At 37.3% G+C, this 15,891-nt stretch overlaps 1 pseudogene; it reads left to right on the forward strand.

The window, feature by feature from the left end:
• The first annotated feature begins 222 nt into the window (after positions 1 to 222).
• LOC100617388 (PRELI domain containing protein 3B-like) lies at positions 223 to 9,726 on the forward strand (annotated as a pseudogene).
• Positions 9,727 to 15,891: the final 6,165 nt, after the last annotated feature.

Genomic DNA, 15,891 nt, shown 5'->3' on the forward strand with positions numbered 1-15,891 from the left:
CCTCAGTCTCCACAGATCCCATGACTTTTGTACTCAACTTCATTCTTAGAGATGCTATACCCTGGATCTCACCATTATGACAAATATTCCACTTCCTCGATCAGAAACTCTGACATTCTTTTGTGACTATAACCTCCTAACATTCCACTTCTCTGTATGCCTTATTAATTATAACCATATTCTTCTGAATACTCCCTGGACATCTTGCTGGTTGCTCGAACCATGTAAATTTGGACATCAGAGCACATTTTTAACTACCCATGGAAAACAGTTACAACAGCTGCTATGCAGGAATATTCAAATTATGAATCCAAGTGTAGTTGGAATTGATGTATTAACCAGACATATAGATCCTATAGGAAAATTGTATAGCCTTTGAGTTCTCAGCACAGAGTGAAGAATGCTTTCTATAGTAAAATTGCTTATTGGCGCAGCAAGAATTAAAACATCTGTGCAAAAACATTCTGTAGTTGATCCTGTAGAAAAAACAGTGGAGCTTATGGAGCTTAAATTCCCTAATATTTTTAATATTTACTGGGAAAGGAAATGGGGTTGGAAAACAGGGGGATAATGGGAGGTTTGTATGGGGTAATGAGGAGTTAAGGGGAGAGAGGGTATATTGCTTGGTGTGGCAAGGGAGGGAGATGCCCCCTGCTGAGAGGAAACCGCAGGGGTCCGATAAGGACTCTTTGTCCTGGAATGATTGAGCTGAAGTTCAGCTCCCTCTATGATCAGAAAAGATAGTCCACTTATCTGACTGCGAATTTAAATAATATAAAGTTTAATAATCCAGTTGGAATTGGAGTTTTTCCTTAGCTTCAGAGTATAGGGCCAGGCCCTAGAGGCTGGCAGAGGGTTTGTCCCACTCCTGTCTACTCTCGTTGTTCTAATTCAGAATCTTAGCAATAGACAGAAAGTAAACAAGAACAAATCTGACCTTCAGAAAAGCCTGTGTCTTTGGGCTGAACCAAGAAGAGCATGCCACTCCAGACTGGGCTGAACAAGCTCCTCTCCCCTCTAATCCCAGGAAGCAAGACCCACACGGCAGGAAGGAAGTGCTAGTCACAAGACCCAACTGCCACTCCCAGTTGGCCCTCCCCCACACAAACTGTTAGTCTAGTTTCCTTTCCACAATTGTCCCTTTTTTTGTTGTGACCTTCCCAAGGTCACATATTTATATTATAGTTACCAATTTACTAAATCTACTCTAAGGAAATCTTAGCAGGAAAGTTTGGGTAAGGGTAATTTTGGGGTTTTTACATTAAATTCAGTACAAAAATGTTGAACAAAACTATTACAAAAAATTTGAATCTTCGTGCTAATACTACTTACTCTAAGTTAACTAAAACTAATATCTTATTTACAGAAATTATTTACATATAATACAACAATATACATTGTTCCACATCATAATGTCAGTCAACTAGAAATATCTATTGATTTTTCTATTTGCCTAAGACCTTATGGAACTAACTATATACATATTTACATTTTGCATAAATACAATTTCAGACACTTGTTTATATAAACAAAGTCTCTCAATATGTCAGTGATTTTGTGTTTTGTGTCTAATAGTGTTGTGTTGAATTAATACTTATCAAGTTTCTTCAGATTTCCACTTCTCATGTTGACTGATGGATCTCTTCTTTCTTCCATGTTAGGTAGTGATGCATGCTATTTCCCTAATATGTGAAATTACTTTTGTTTTATTATTTCAACACACTCAATCTTACATATAAGTCTCATTTTTTCAATCTGTTCTCTTCTTATATAAACACATTTACAAAGTTCAAAGTCTTAGCTGTCCATTTCAGCTTTTCCTCTTTGTTTCTTTTCTCTAGCATCTTTTCTTGATGCTTTTCCTCTGGGCTGGTTTAAAATCTTTTCCTCTGGGATGCTTTTCCTCTGGGATGCTTTTCTTCTGGGATGCTTTTCCTCTGGGATGCTTTTCCTCTGGGTTGCTTTTCCTCTGGGTTGCTTTTCCTCTGGGATGCTTTTCCTCTGGGTTGCTTTTCCTCTGGGCTGCTTTTCCTCCGGGCTGGAAAGTTGTCTCGAACATTATGTGTCACTATTATTTCTTTGTGTTGTACTTTTTATGTTAATTAGTTTTTGTTTCCATTTCTCAGCCCTATCTGTTGTCTAATTATCTTCGATGTCTATTACAGTGATGTTGAACTTTTTCTGGTTTCACGTGGGAACAGTGAAACCACGAGTCTTTCCCTACAGCTTTTATAGCTGTTGGGGTAGTAAGCAATACTTCATGTGGTCCAGTCCATTTTATGTCTGTAGCCAATTTTCTATTGAAATTTTTTAAGTATACTAAGTCTCCAGGCTTCATTTGTGCAAATTGTAATCCAGGGGTACTGTTTGTTGTATCAAGCCCATTTCATGCAATTCTGCTATTCTTGTCTGTAAAGCTTGTATATATTTTGTTAATTGACAATCTCCACCTATCATGGCAATGTAAGCTGGTTTACAAGTCCTTCCTTGCCAAATTGCATGTCCATATAGCATCTCAAATGGAGAGATGTGCAAATCTCCACTGGGTCGTGTTCTAAGATGGAACAGAACTAATGGCAGAATGTTTGTCCATTTTTGGTGTGTTTCTACACAAAATTTTCCTATCAATGTTTTAATGTCTTTATTTAATCTTTCCACTTGCCCTGAACTTTGGGGATGATATGGTATGTGGTATGTTGCTTGTATTCCTAGATTTTTATAAATTTCATTTAATATTGACTGAGTAAAGTGACTTCAACGGTCTGAGTCCAATTTTGAGGGAATCCCAAATCTAGGTATGATTTCTTTTAATAGGATTTTGACCACAAATGCTGCGTTGTTCTTTTTGGAAGGAAAAACTTCTGGCCATCTAGTCAGTCTGTCTATGATGACAAGGCAATACTTAAACCCTTTGTCTTTTAGCATATTGATAAAATCTATGTGTATGCACTCAAATGGAGTATATGCTAAGGGACGACCTCCTAAGCCTTTGGTCTTATAAACTCCCTGATTGAATTGCATGCAAATTTTATATTTTTGACAAATTCTTATGGCATATGAGGATATTCCTGGTGCAGTCCAAAATCGTCTCACTGAATCGATCACAGCTTGGGTTCCACAGTGTCTTTGTGCATGTATTGCATTGCACACGTGATAAAATAAATTTTTAGGCAGGATGGGCTTGCCTAGTTGCAAAAACCATATTCCTCTTATTTGTTTTGCTCCAAAGTTCTTTATCCACGATTGAATTTTCTGCTCATTATAGGCATCAGTTAGATTGACCTGCTCAACTATTGAGAAACTCAATTCATGAAAAGGTCCTTCTCTAGCTCCAAATTTTGCTGTAATGTCAGCTCTATGGTTTCCTAAAGACACATGATCATTATCCCCTGTATGTGATCTACAGTGGATTATTGCCACTTCCTTGGGAAGTTGTACAGCCTCAAGAAGTTGCATTATTAGCTTGGCATATGCAATCTCTTTACCTGCACTTGTCAAAAATCCTCTATGTTTCCAAATTTCTGCAGTGGCATGAATTACTGAAAATGCATACTGGGAATCGGTGTAAATATTGACCCGTTTATCTTTACTGATTTGCAAAGCATTTAATAAAGCAACTAGCTCTGCCCCTTGAGCGCTCACGTGCTTCGGTAAGGACGCATACCATAATGTCTCTGTTAGTGTTACTACTGCTGCTCCAGTATACCTTTCTCCTTTAACTATCCTGCTCGAACCATCGGTATACATTTCAATGTCGGGTTGTTCCAGGGGAGAGTCTTTTATATCATTTCTTGGCTTTTCTACTACTGATATTGTTTCTTGGCAATTATGTATGGGTTCCCCTTCTAACGGCAGATCTGGAATCAAGGATGCCGGATTCAATGGTTGACAATGTTTTAAAGTGATGTTTTCGTTGCTTAGAAACACAATTTCATATTGAGAAAGTCTTTGCTGTGTGAAAGCTTGTAAATGACATTTCTTCAATATGGATTCTAGTTGGTGTGCAGAGTAGACATTAAGTTTTGATCCTAATACCAAATTAGATGACTTTTGGATCATGGTTGCTGTGGCTGCGATTGCCCTCAAACAGGGAATCATTCCTTTCTCAATTATATCTAGCTGTGTACTATAATATGCCCCTGGCCTAAAATTGGGTCCTAATGTTTGGACTAACACTCCAGAAGCTATGCCTCTTGCTTCATGTACAAAGAGATGGAATTCTTTGTTGTAGTCTGGAATACCTAAGGCTGGCGCTGTATTGATTGCTTTTTTGAGCTGTGCCAAGGCTTGGAGATGCTCTTTCATTAGTTTCAAAGGTTCTGTGACTGTGTTTTTGGTTAAGTCCATAAGGCATTTTGTTATTTGGCTATAGCCTGGGATCCATTGTCTACAGAAACCTGTCACTCCTAAAAAGGCTCTCAGTTGTTTCTTAGTCTTTGCCACACTGAGCTTCAGTATGTCTTCTACTCTTTTCTTGGAAATGTTTCTCTTCCCCTTTTGCAAGATAAATCCTAGGTATTCCACTTTAGGCATGACCCATTGTAGTTTTGATCTGGAAATTTTGTGACCTTTCTTATATAGCTCTAGGAGGAGTTTTTTACTGTCCTGGTAACAAACTTTAGCAGATGGGGATGCAAGAAGTATGTCATCCACATAGTGCACAATTTTGCTTTCCTTAAATCTGATATTCTGTAAATCTTGTTGCAAGATTTGGCAAAATGCTGTTGGGCTATCACAGAATCCCATTGGTAATCTTCCCCGTGTCATCTGAGTCCCATTCCAAGTGAAAGCAAAGATTTTTTGCCTTTCCTTTGCAATTAGAATGCTAAAATAAGCACTACACAGATCAACAACAGTATAATATCTAGAGTTACCTGGGATTTCTGAAATTATTTTAGATGGGCTTGGAATGACTGCATGGGACTTTTTCACAAAGTTATTTACTGCCCTTAAATCTTGGACCAGTCTCCACTGAACTTTTCCGTCAGAGTCAAGTTTTGTTTTCTTTATAGGTATTATTGGTGTATTATATTCTGAAATTGTTGGGATTAAAATTTTCTGATCCAACAAGCTTTGGATAATTGGGTTGATTCCATCGATGGCTTCTTTACTTAGTTTGTATTGTGGTATCCTTGGTGGTGTCCCTTCTTTAACTTCTACTTTTACTGGTGTTGCTGACTTTAGAATCCCTACATCTGAAGAATGTGTAGCCCAAAGTCCTTTGGGTATATCACTTGGTATTTCAAATATTGTACCTTCATTCTGAACTTGTTCATCATCCACTTGCCCCATGAACAGCAATGGATAATGTTTTAAAGAGTCTTTGGGTAGATGTAGAAAGATTTTCCCCGATTTATCACATTGAATAGTTGCTCCAATTTTACACAAAAAGTCTCTCCCAAGAAGGTTAATTGGGCATTCTGGGATTAACAAGAATGTGTGTTCTGTTGTTAGGGGTCCTAGTGTTACCATTTTTGATTTTAGTTTTGGTACTCTATGTTTTTTCCCTGTAGCCCCCATTATTTGTATGTAACTTGTGATTTGGCTTTCGGGAGATGTTTTTAAAACAGATTTAGTTGTTCCTGTATCGATAAGAGCTGGGTAGATTTCATTACCCACTTTTATCATGATCCTTGGTTCTGTGTTCTCATTTTGTTGGCACACTTGGACCCTAGGTGCCTCTATTTCTATTTTGTTCAAATCCCAGTTTTGTTCTTCATCTACAGACTTTTCTTGTTGCTTTGAACATTCATTTTGCAATTCTTCATCAGTTTGCAATAGAATTGCATTATCATGGAGACTTAAGGATGGCATAACAATGTTTGCGTTTGCTTTTTTTTGTGCAGTTACTATCAGTTGGAATTCTTCTGCATAAGGATTTAAGGTTGACTTTTCTATTATGTCACTGGTATTTTCTTTTGTAATATAATCCCTGCTTTCCATGCCATTGTCTCCAGGAGCTCTGCTAATTTGAATGTTCTCTGTTATTGCATTTTCCTCCCCATTGGACACTTCTATTGTTAGTTCATGTGCTTCAATTAATTCATTTTCAGTTTGTGTATTACAGACTGTTGCCAGTTCTGTTTCTTCCTCTTTCTTTGTAGCTTGTTCTAGTGTTCCAAAAATTTTCTCTTTAATCTCTGTTACATCATTATCTAATTGGATTTCTTCTTCTGTCTGTTCTTTGGTTTTATTTTGTGCTTTTGGAACCTCAAGTTCTATTTGCATACATTCTCCTTCCTTTTCATTTTTCCTTTTTCCTTTCCCATTTTTCCTTTTTGATGTTACCCCATGCACCTGGCTTCATAACTGACTTTGTTTGGCAGCACCTGAGACTACTTGCGAATAACGTGGTTTCGCTCCCTGTTGGATGTACCTCTCCATGGTTTCTAAATTTGGTGCTTGCAATGATTTCTTGCAATTACAATCACAACATTTTGCATTTGTTTATGTATTATTGCTGCTATACTTTACATTGCTTTTCCAAGACCTTGGTTTGTTATTAGCTTGGAATAATTTTGCCTTTAAATAACAGTCTCGAACCATGTGACCTATTTTTCCACAGAGGAAACATCTGGGTAAATTTCTCCTTTGATTGCTTTGAGTGTAATTTCTTGTGGGTTTGTATGATTGGAGAGTGGCTAGATTTTTTATTTCTTCAATTTCTTTATATTTACTTGAGTTATTTGCCTCCTTGAGCTTGGCTTTAAGGTCTTTTATTATTTCATTCTTTTCCTCTAGCATTTCTTTATGACCTGAAAATATGTAAGTTGCAGTTTTTCTTAAATCTTCCAGACTTAGTGTTTCCCAATCTGGGCATTGAAGTTTGAAATATGATCTTATAGGTGTGTTACTGCCTTTCACAAATTGTCTCCTTATGTGTTGGAGATTTTGTTCAGTTAAATTTTCAAATCCAAGCACATCCTCTGCTACTTCAATAACTCTATCGAGGAACTTTGATGGATGTTCCCCACTTTCCTGTCTCAATCTCTCAAATTTTCCCCAAGTATCTGGTCTTTTTGAAAAACTTTTCACTGCCTCTAATAAGTCTTCTCTGGCCTTTCTTAGGTAACGTAGATTTTCGTTATTAGATAACTCTAAGTCTATTCCTTCCTCTGGCCATGATGTTAAATTTGGATTTTTTCTTGTTTCATCAATGAATTGTTGTTTTTTCCCTTTTTGAAAATAATTCTGAGAGAAGAATTTCAGTATCCTGGAAATCTGGATCATAAAGCCTAATTGCTCTTTTAAATTCTTTTAAACATCTCATCGGTTCTGAAAACCAGGAAGGCATCCATCTTTTCAGACTTTCAAGGTCAGCTGTTGTAAATGGTTTATGTGTTTTAATATGAATTATGCCGCTATCTGGTTGTAGGCTTGTTTGATCTCTTAGTGGCAATATTGGTATTCCACCTTCAGCCCCATCTGTATTTTCTTGCTGAACTACATTGTTATTTTTAGGTATGTCTTGTGTGTTAATACCTTTGCCACATTGTTTCTCTTCACTCAGTTGCTTAATCATTTCCTTTAGTTGCATCATCTCCTCTTTTATGGCTAAAATCATCACAGCCATTTCATTATCTTTTGCTTTTTTCCCAAAAATTAGATGCACACCTATTTTTAGGGCATAATATAATTTGGTTACTATGAAAAATGCTCCAGCATATGTGGGAATGAATGAAATCAAGCGATACATACTTATATTCAGTCATTGTAAAGTTTCGTAGATGCTAAGCAGAAAATAAATAAAATCCGGAATCGTGACAAACAACTAGTCGTAAAACATATACAAGAAATATGCAATCCAGGCTAGATAACCCATGGCAAGTAATAGTTTCTTTGCCGCCTTGTATCTTGAAAAGCCTTTTGCAACAGAAAAAATGTTTTTAAGTCTGGCCCTTTAAGAGTCTCCTCCTTTGTGGTATATGTTGGTGATGGAATACTATTGTGCTAAAAGGAATAATAAAGTGGAGGAATTCCATGGAGACTGGAACAACCTCCAAGAAGTGATGCAGAACAAAAGGAGCAGAACCAGGAAAACATTGTACACAGAGACTGATACATTGTGGTACAATCGAAGGTGATGGACTTCTCCATTAGTATCAATGCAATGTCCCTGAACAGTCTGCAGGGATATAAAAAATACTACCCACAAGCAGAGGATAAACTGTGGGAGTAAAAACACCGATGAAAAGCTACTGCTTGACTACAGGGTTGGAGGAGATAAGACTGAGGAGAGACTCTAAATGAACACTATAATGCAAATTCCAACAACAGGGAAATGGGTTCGAGTCAAGAACACATGTGGTAACCAGTGGAATCATGCGTCGGCTATGGGAGAGGGAAAGGGGGGGTTAGGGGAGGAAAAGAAAATGATCTTTGTTTCCAGTGAATAATGTATGAAAACGACCAAATAAAATAATGTTTAATTATTAATTAATTAATTAATAATCAAAAAATTATTAATTAAAAATTAAAAAAAGAAAATAAGGAGGCAAGAGGACTCTATAAATGTGAAATGTTGTATGAACTTTTATATGTGGTCTCTGTACTATTAGCTTTACTAAATATTTCAGTTTTTACAAGAAACCTCTCACCAAGTGAGGGTAAGCTATAAATGTATATAATATAAAAAATAAATCTATAAATTAAAAAATATATTCTAGTTGTAGGAAACTGCATATTCCTTTAGTAGACAAGAGCTGTGTCAGAAATGAAGTAATTTGAGTGTCCCTCTCATGCACGAAGTGTTGTATTCATCAGGAATAAAGAAAATAATTTTCACAAGTAAATAAAAATTTGGCAGCTCTCAAAAAATACAAAAAAAAAAAAAAGAGTCCCCTCCTCCCTTCAGGAGGAGTGGTTTCTTTTGGGTGTGGTATTACTAGGCAGATTAGTTGCACTCAACACTGCTCTCAAAATGGTTACTTTTCACAGTCACACAGGCTTTTGAAATGTATGCAGGCCCAACTTCTCTGAAACCTCCAGTTGCTTCCTTTTCTCAAATTCTTAACAAAAATAGGTTGGAAAACCTAGCTGGCTCTGCCAAAAACTGTAATATTTATTGGGAAAGGAAATAAGATTGGGAAAAATGGGGATAAATGGGAGGTTTCTTTGGGGTATGGAGGAGTGCTAGTCACAAGACCCAACTGCCACTCCCAGTTGGCCCTCCCCCACACAAACTGTTAGTCTAGTTTTCTTTCCACATATTTCATTTACAAATATGGTTCAGTAGATGAGAAACATATATGAATCACATCCTCAAGAACCAGGAAAGACCATTTTGACTTCAGAAGTTGTTATCATTGTGAAAAGAGTGATCCTTATCAGTTATCTAGAAGGACGGATGGAAAGTATATCATTTAATGCTAATAAAAAAAGGCTGTGAAGCAATAGAGTGGGCAATTATAGTAATGCTGGGACTGAAGAGTTGACGGCTTCAGCAAGAGGAAGCATGAGGACACCTATGGCAGGGGCAGCATTTGTAGAGAAATAATAATAGATAATATGAAACATTACTAGGTTCACTAGGGTCTCTCCAAGATGGTAGCATATTTATTAATATTTGTTATTTAAAAGGCATAGCTGTATTTTATTTATTTATTTTTTAAACCCTTACCTTCCGTCTTGGAGTCAATACTGTGTATTGGCTCCAAGTCAGAAGAGTGGTAAGGGCTAGGCAATGGGGGTCAAGTGACTTGCCCAGGGTCACACAACTGGGAAGTGTCTGAGGCCAGATTTGAACCTCCCATCTCTAGGCCTGACTCTCAATCTGCTGAGCTACCTACCTGCCCCCCAGCTGTATTTTAGATGGGTATTCAATAAGCTTGGAAGAAGGCTACAACTTTTGATGGAAAGAGGGGAAGGTATAGGACTTCCAAACACATGGGATCAACTGGAATTAACATAACCCCAAAATACCAAGCAATATTAAGTTTCCAATATTTTTGAAGATATAAGGAGATTCCGAATGGATACTTTGACAAGAAACTGGCATGCATAAGATCTCCATAAGATTGAATTTTATAGAATTTAATTCATGAGACTACCTAGAATGAAGCAGATGCTACCTTTTCTAGCATGATTGCCCAAGCAGTTTTCAAGTTGTAATAATTTCCAATGGAAAGGAGAGTTATATTACTTGAAATCCAAATGCAAGCTTTTTATCCATACAAAAATAACTAGCTTTGAAAAGCAATGGCATTCTGAATTGGTACTTAAGTGATAATTTTGTAGCAAACATTGTAATTAAAGTGATATGACTCCCAATGTAAACTTGATTCCATTATATTACAGAGTACTATATTGATTTGCCAAAATTCTGTGATTTCATTCAGTCACAATCTATCTTGATTTTGCACTTGCAGAACTGTATATGATTTAGAAGGTTGAATTGTGGACATGTGATGTTCACTTTGAAATTTGAAAAGGAACTAAAATGAAAAATAAGGTTATTACCTGAATATCAGAGCATCATAAAATTTAAACTATAACAACCATTTGTTGTTATACTGCATCATGTGATTACCATGTGCCAATAATTGCTACAGCATGTCAAATTATTTAACTGTAAAATAGCTAATTTCATCTTTTTATTGTAGTAATTTAACACAAGCAAGTCTTTTTTACATGAAGATTCATGTGCCATTTGATTTACTTTTTTTTCTTTCTAAACCCTTATCTTCCACCTTAGAATCAATACTGTGTATTGGTTCCAAGGCAGAAGAGTGGTAAGGGCTAGGCAATGGGGGTTAAGTGACTTGCCCAGGGTCACACAGCTGGGAAGTGTCTGAGGTCATATTTAAACCTAGGACCTCCCATCTCTAGGTCTGGCTCTCAATTCACTGAGTCACCCAGCTGCCCCCAATTTATTTTCTAATCTGATTTGAAATATAATTTTATTTTTTTCTTTATAATCCTATGGTGCCACTGCCAAAAGAAGGAACTTAGCCATAGTTAAACCACTAAAGTAAAGTTGCACCAGAGCTTTTATTTGATTTAATTTGCTTAATATTTCAAAGCAGGAAGTTATTAACTGCTAAGTGGTATTTTCTGATTCTTATAATTATTTCTATAATACCAAAGTTGCATATAAAATATTATAAAAGGTAGTTAAAACTTGCCTTTAACTATGCTCAACCTAGGTTGGAACTTCTAGAAAGATTTCCTATACTGTAAAGCTTTTCAATAGAAAAAACTAGTGTGTATATATATATAAACCATAGAAATATGTTTACCAAACTATTTAAAAATGAGTATTTTTTTCTATTTAAAACATTGTTTAGCTTGAGATTTTGTTAATATATTTATGGAATAAACTCAGATGCATTAATGTTTGTGATTGTTTTTTGTAATAGGAGATTGTTTTTACAACTAAGAGGACATTTCAGCTAAATAAAATATAGTAAATGTTAATATTTGATAACAAATAAATAAATAAATGGAATATGCATATTCTTCTCCTTCATCTTGACTTCTGATACTTTTATTCCTTAATCCTTTTTATAGGCCATTACCCCTATTCTTATTTCTCTTTCCTCCCTTCCTAATGTCAATTTGTTCCTAACCACTTTACATGACAATAAATTTATTTTATTTGATTTTTTTGAAAATTTTATTTAATTAGTCAACTTAGAACATTTTTCCTTGGTTACAAGAATCATATGCTTTCCCTCCCTCCCACCCCTTCCCATAATTCCACTGGGTTTTACATGTATCCTTGATCAACATCTATTTCCATGTTGTTGTTTGTACTAAGATGATCATTTAGTCTACATACATCCCCAATCATATCCCCATCGACCCATGTAATTGAGCAGTTGTTTTTCTTCGGTGTTTCTACTCCCACAGTTTTTCCTCTGAATGTGGATAGTGTTCTTTCTCATGGATCCCTCCAGGTTGTTCTGGATCACTACATTACCACTAATGGAGAAGTCCATTACGTTCAATTGTACCACAGTGTATCTGTCTCTGTGTACATTGTTCTAGTGGTTCTGCTCCTCTCACTCTGTATTGATTCCTGGAGGTCATTCCAGTTCACGTGGAATTCCTCCAGTTCATTATTCCTTTGAGCACAATAGTATTCCATCACCAATAGATGCCACAGTTTGTTCAGCCATTCCCCAATTGAAAGGCATTCCCTCATTTTCCAATTTTTTGCCACCACAAAGAGCACAACTATGAATATTCTTATACAAGTCTTTTTCCTTATTATCTCTTTGGGGTACAAACCCAACAGTGCTATTGCTGGATCTAAGGGCAGACAGACATGACAATAAATTTAGAGCTTGAAGGGATCATAGAGGATATTTTACATATGAGTAAACTGAGAATAAGAGAAGTTAAATGACTTGTTCAGGGTCACACAACTGAGTATCTGAGCAAAGGTCTGAATCCAACTCTTAGCCCCAAGACCAGGACTTGATCCACTCCAGGGTTGGCAAAGTATTGATACTTCTGCAGGGGCTGGCTCCTGTCAGCTTCTCCTTTCACCGTCTTCCAAGTATCCAAGGGCATTTTTTGAATGCTCCGTCCCTCTGTCCTGTCACCCAAAGCAAGGACTTCCTCTCTCCACTTCATGAGGTAATGTGGTGTGGTGGAGTAGAAGCAGTGGGGTTTGGGGGGGGACTAGCTTCAATTTGCATTTTGGGCACACAAACTAGAAAAACTTCACCAATGCTGATCCACTCTGTTATGCTGACTCTCCATAAAACCTACACTTTTCTCTTCTTTTGATTTCTTTTTCCCCTTTTTCTAATGCTACTTATCCTTTGCAAACCCTGAAGTATGCAAACAATCTATCTCCTATGTTCCTATTCATGTGTTACTGATTAGAACTAGAGGAAACCAGGCACCCGAACAGAGCAAGGCAATAGTTTTACTCCTAATTTATTCTCTATCTTACTCCCCACAGAAAATGTTCCAAACTTTTTTTTTTTATCCTGGCTCCCCACCTCCTTTTCTAAGAACCTCCTTTCTTTCTATACATAAAAAAGAGAATCCATTTGCCATTAGCTCCCTCTCCTTCCCCTCTTTTCATCTTCAAACTTCTGGGTAGCATCCCCAACTCTCCTACCTAGTAACTTTTAATAAAGTGACCCCTTTCCTTTTCCATGGCCAATCCCTCCTTGTGTATATCATTGATTCCACCCTCTATAATTTTTCCTAGCAGATTTTCCCCCTCAGTATTGCCTGATTATATTTAACTGTAACTTGGAACCCAACTTCAAGCCCAGAGTATTTATATAAGTCTATCTGCTTTGGGGGAGGTGAGGGGGTGAAATGATTGACCATTTCATATTGCATGCCTTCATAAGAAATGGGGTTGGCACACGAGCTTTGGAGAAGAGAATTTTTCTCTATTCCTACTGCAAGAGAGAAAGACAGATAGAGACAGCTTTTTCTACCTTCTTGTTTCAAGAGAGGACATACTTTGGAAGATAATGTATAGGGGAAAACCAGTTCCTCAAAATATTTGCCTCCCAAGAGACTTTGGGAAATTTCCTATTGGATGTGACTGAAGCCTTTTCCTCCTTTTTAAGGTGAGATATCTTGCTTCCAGTGGGAGAGCTCATTCATTCTGTGCAATGTATAATATTTTCTAATCTATATAACTTCTTTGATTTGTCTGCTATCTGCTTGGATAAATGAATTTACTCACCATCCACTATCTGTGATGGTCTTTTGCATAACTAAGAGTTTGTGTTCTTCATTCTACCTCAGCAATACATTGGGATGGACATAGCCTGATTTCATCGTCACTATAACTGTTACGATCTCTGAAATTGCTTTCTCTTCCGTTTCTCCTATTGCCTCACTCACTTTCCCTAAATCTAGTCTTTGTTCTCTCTGCAACCTTCATTTACTCTACCTCTCCTTATTTTCCAAGTCTATGAACTCTCTTCTGTACTCATTTTCTATTCTTTGAAGCCCTAACCCTATGGTTAACCCCCATCCTAGAATCTTTTGTTCCTTTGTCCCATTCTGCCCAGCCTTGCCAAACTCCAACCCTAGTTTACCAGGACCATCTGTTTTCTCTGGTCCTAGACCTTAGCTCAGAAGCTAGATCTCAAGGTTTATTGAAAGCCAAATATCCAATGTGAAAGCAGGAATTTGGAATAGGAATTGAGGTCCTAGAGATAGATGACCAATCCTTTCAATGACTCTTCTTAAGTGATTTTTGTTCCTTGATTTCCCCCTCTTCCTGTCAGTAGCACTGGAGACCAAAAAGACCCATTCAGCCCTTGACAGTCTGTAGAAAGGATAACCCCCTCTCCCCAATATTCTAAATGGATATAGTTTATCAATAGAACATTAAGGGAATGACAAAGGCTTTGTAACTCAAAGTCAGACCAAGGCTAGGTAAACCAGAAGTTGAGGTTAAAAATAGATGAGGACTTCCTGCAATACTTAACCATTAGGCTCTCTGCATTTTAAGATGACCTGTGTCTTGGAGGCAAGACTCTCCTTTTGGAAATTAAAAGTCTATCATGGGGCAGCTAAGTGGCTTGGTGGATAAAGAGCAGTCCTGGAGATAGGAGGCCCTGGGTTCAAATCCAATCTCAAACACTTCCTAACTGTGTGACTGAGCAAGTTGCTTAACCCCAGTTGCTTACCCCTTACCATTCTTCTGCCTTGGCACCAATATCTAAGATGGAAAATGAGGATTTTTAAAAAAAGTCCATCATAATCAAGGCTCTGAGGACTGGTACAGTAAAAAGAGAGCCGAATTTGGAGTCAGATGACCCAGATTCAAATCTAGACTCTTTCCCTTTATACCCATGTGACTTTAGGCAAATAACCCCTTGGGTCCCAACTTCCTCGAATGTAATGTGTCCCTTCCAGCTCTCTATTTATGACCCTATGACTGAAAGGCTCTCCTATAAAGAGGAAAACAAGTAAAGGCTTTCCCTTAATCTTATCCTGGGTGTCAGGGTCCTCCCTTTCTAAAAGACATGAAAATCAAATCTGGAAGACTCTGTGTTAGTGCCTAAAAGGGAACTTACCTTTTCTACTCCTCTTCCACTAGTGGAATTTTGTACTCTGGTAGGGAGCAGAAAGAAACTGTCCATCTTCAGGGATACCATACCTAAAATGGGCTAGCAGAAAACTCAATCAAAAGAATGCAGTCAAGATCAGCAAGGAGTTAGCTACTAGCAGTAGTAGTATTACTATGAAAGATATTAGCAAACCCTGTTGTCAACCTGGAAAAGCACAGAGCTCTGAAGTAGGTAGATTAATCTGGGAAGTTGAACAGAATAGCAGTCCTGGTACTTCTAATGAACTGCAGAAAGCAAGGTGCTTATATATACATTTTTGGAAAGGAGGAAGGGCATCCACTCTGCCACCCACTCTAGCCACAGTCTAAGGTGGTTGAGAGAGGCCTAGATGTAATATCCAGAAGCTAGGATGCTTGGACAAGTAATAAAGTTTTGTCTTTTGCTGACTGGGTGATTGAAAGCTAATCAGGGGTTTATTGTTCAATCTGGGAGGAGGGATTTCTTGAAGACAGATGGACAGAAGCAAGGTTCAGACTAGGGGTTTGTTTCAGAATTCAAGCTGTCACTACCTTCATTTATATACCACTTTAAGGAGCATTATCTAATTTCATTCACATAACTGCCTTATGAGGTGTGTGCTCAGATGAACCTATGATGGGTTTATTATTCTGAAATATAGTTATCTGTAAAAGTGTTATATCTCCCTCTTAGACTGTAAATTTCCATGAGTGTAAGGGACCATGTAGTACACATTGCCACTCTCTTTCTTCCCATCATTGTTGTTCAATCATGCTTGACTCCTCATAATCCCATTTGGAGTTTTCTCAGTGTAAACTGAGGCACATAGAAAAAATTACAGGAATCAGGTACAATCTGTTTTATTGAGTAAAAG

The sequence above is a fragment of the Monodelphis domestica genome, chromosome 1 (assembly GCF_027887165.1).
Source record: "Monodelphis domestica isolate mMonDom1 chromosome 1, mMonDom1.pri, whole genome shotgun sequence".
Lineage (NCBI taxonomy): Eukaryota > Metazoa > Chordata > Mammalia > Didelphimorphia > Didelphidae > Monodelphis > Monodelphis domestica.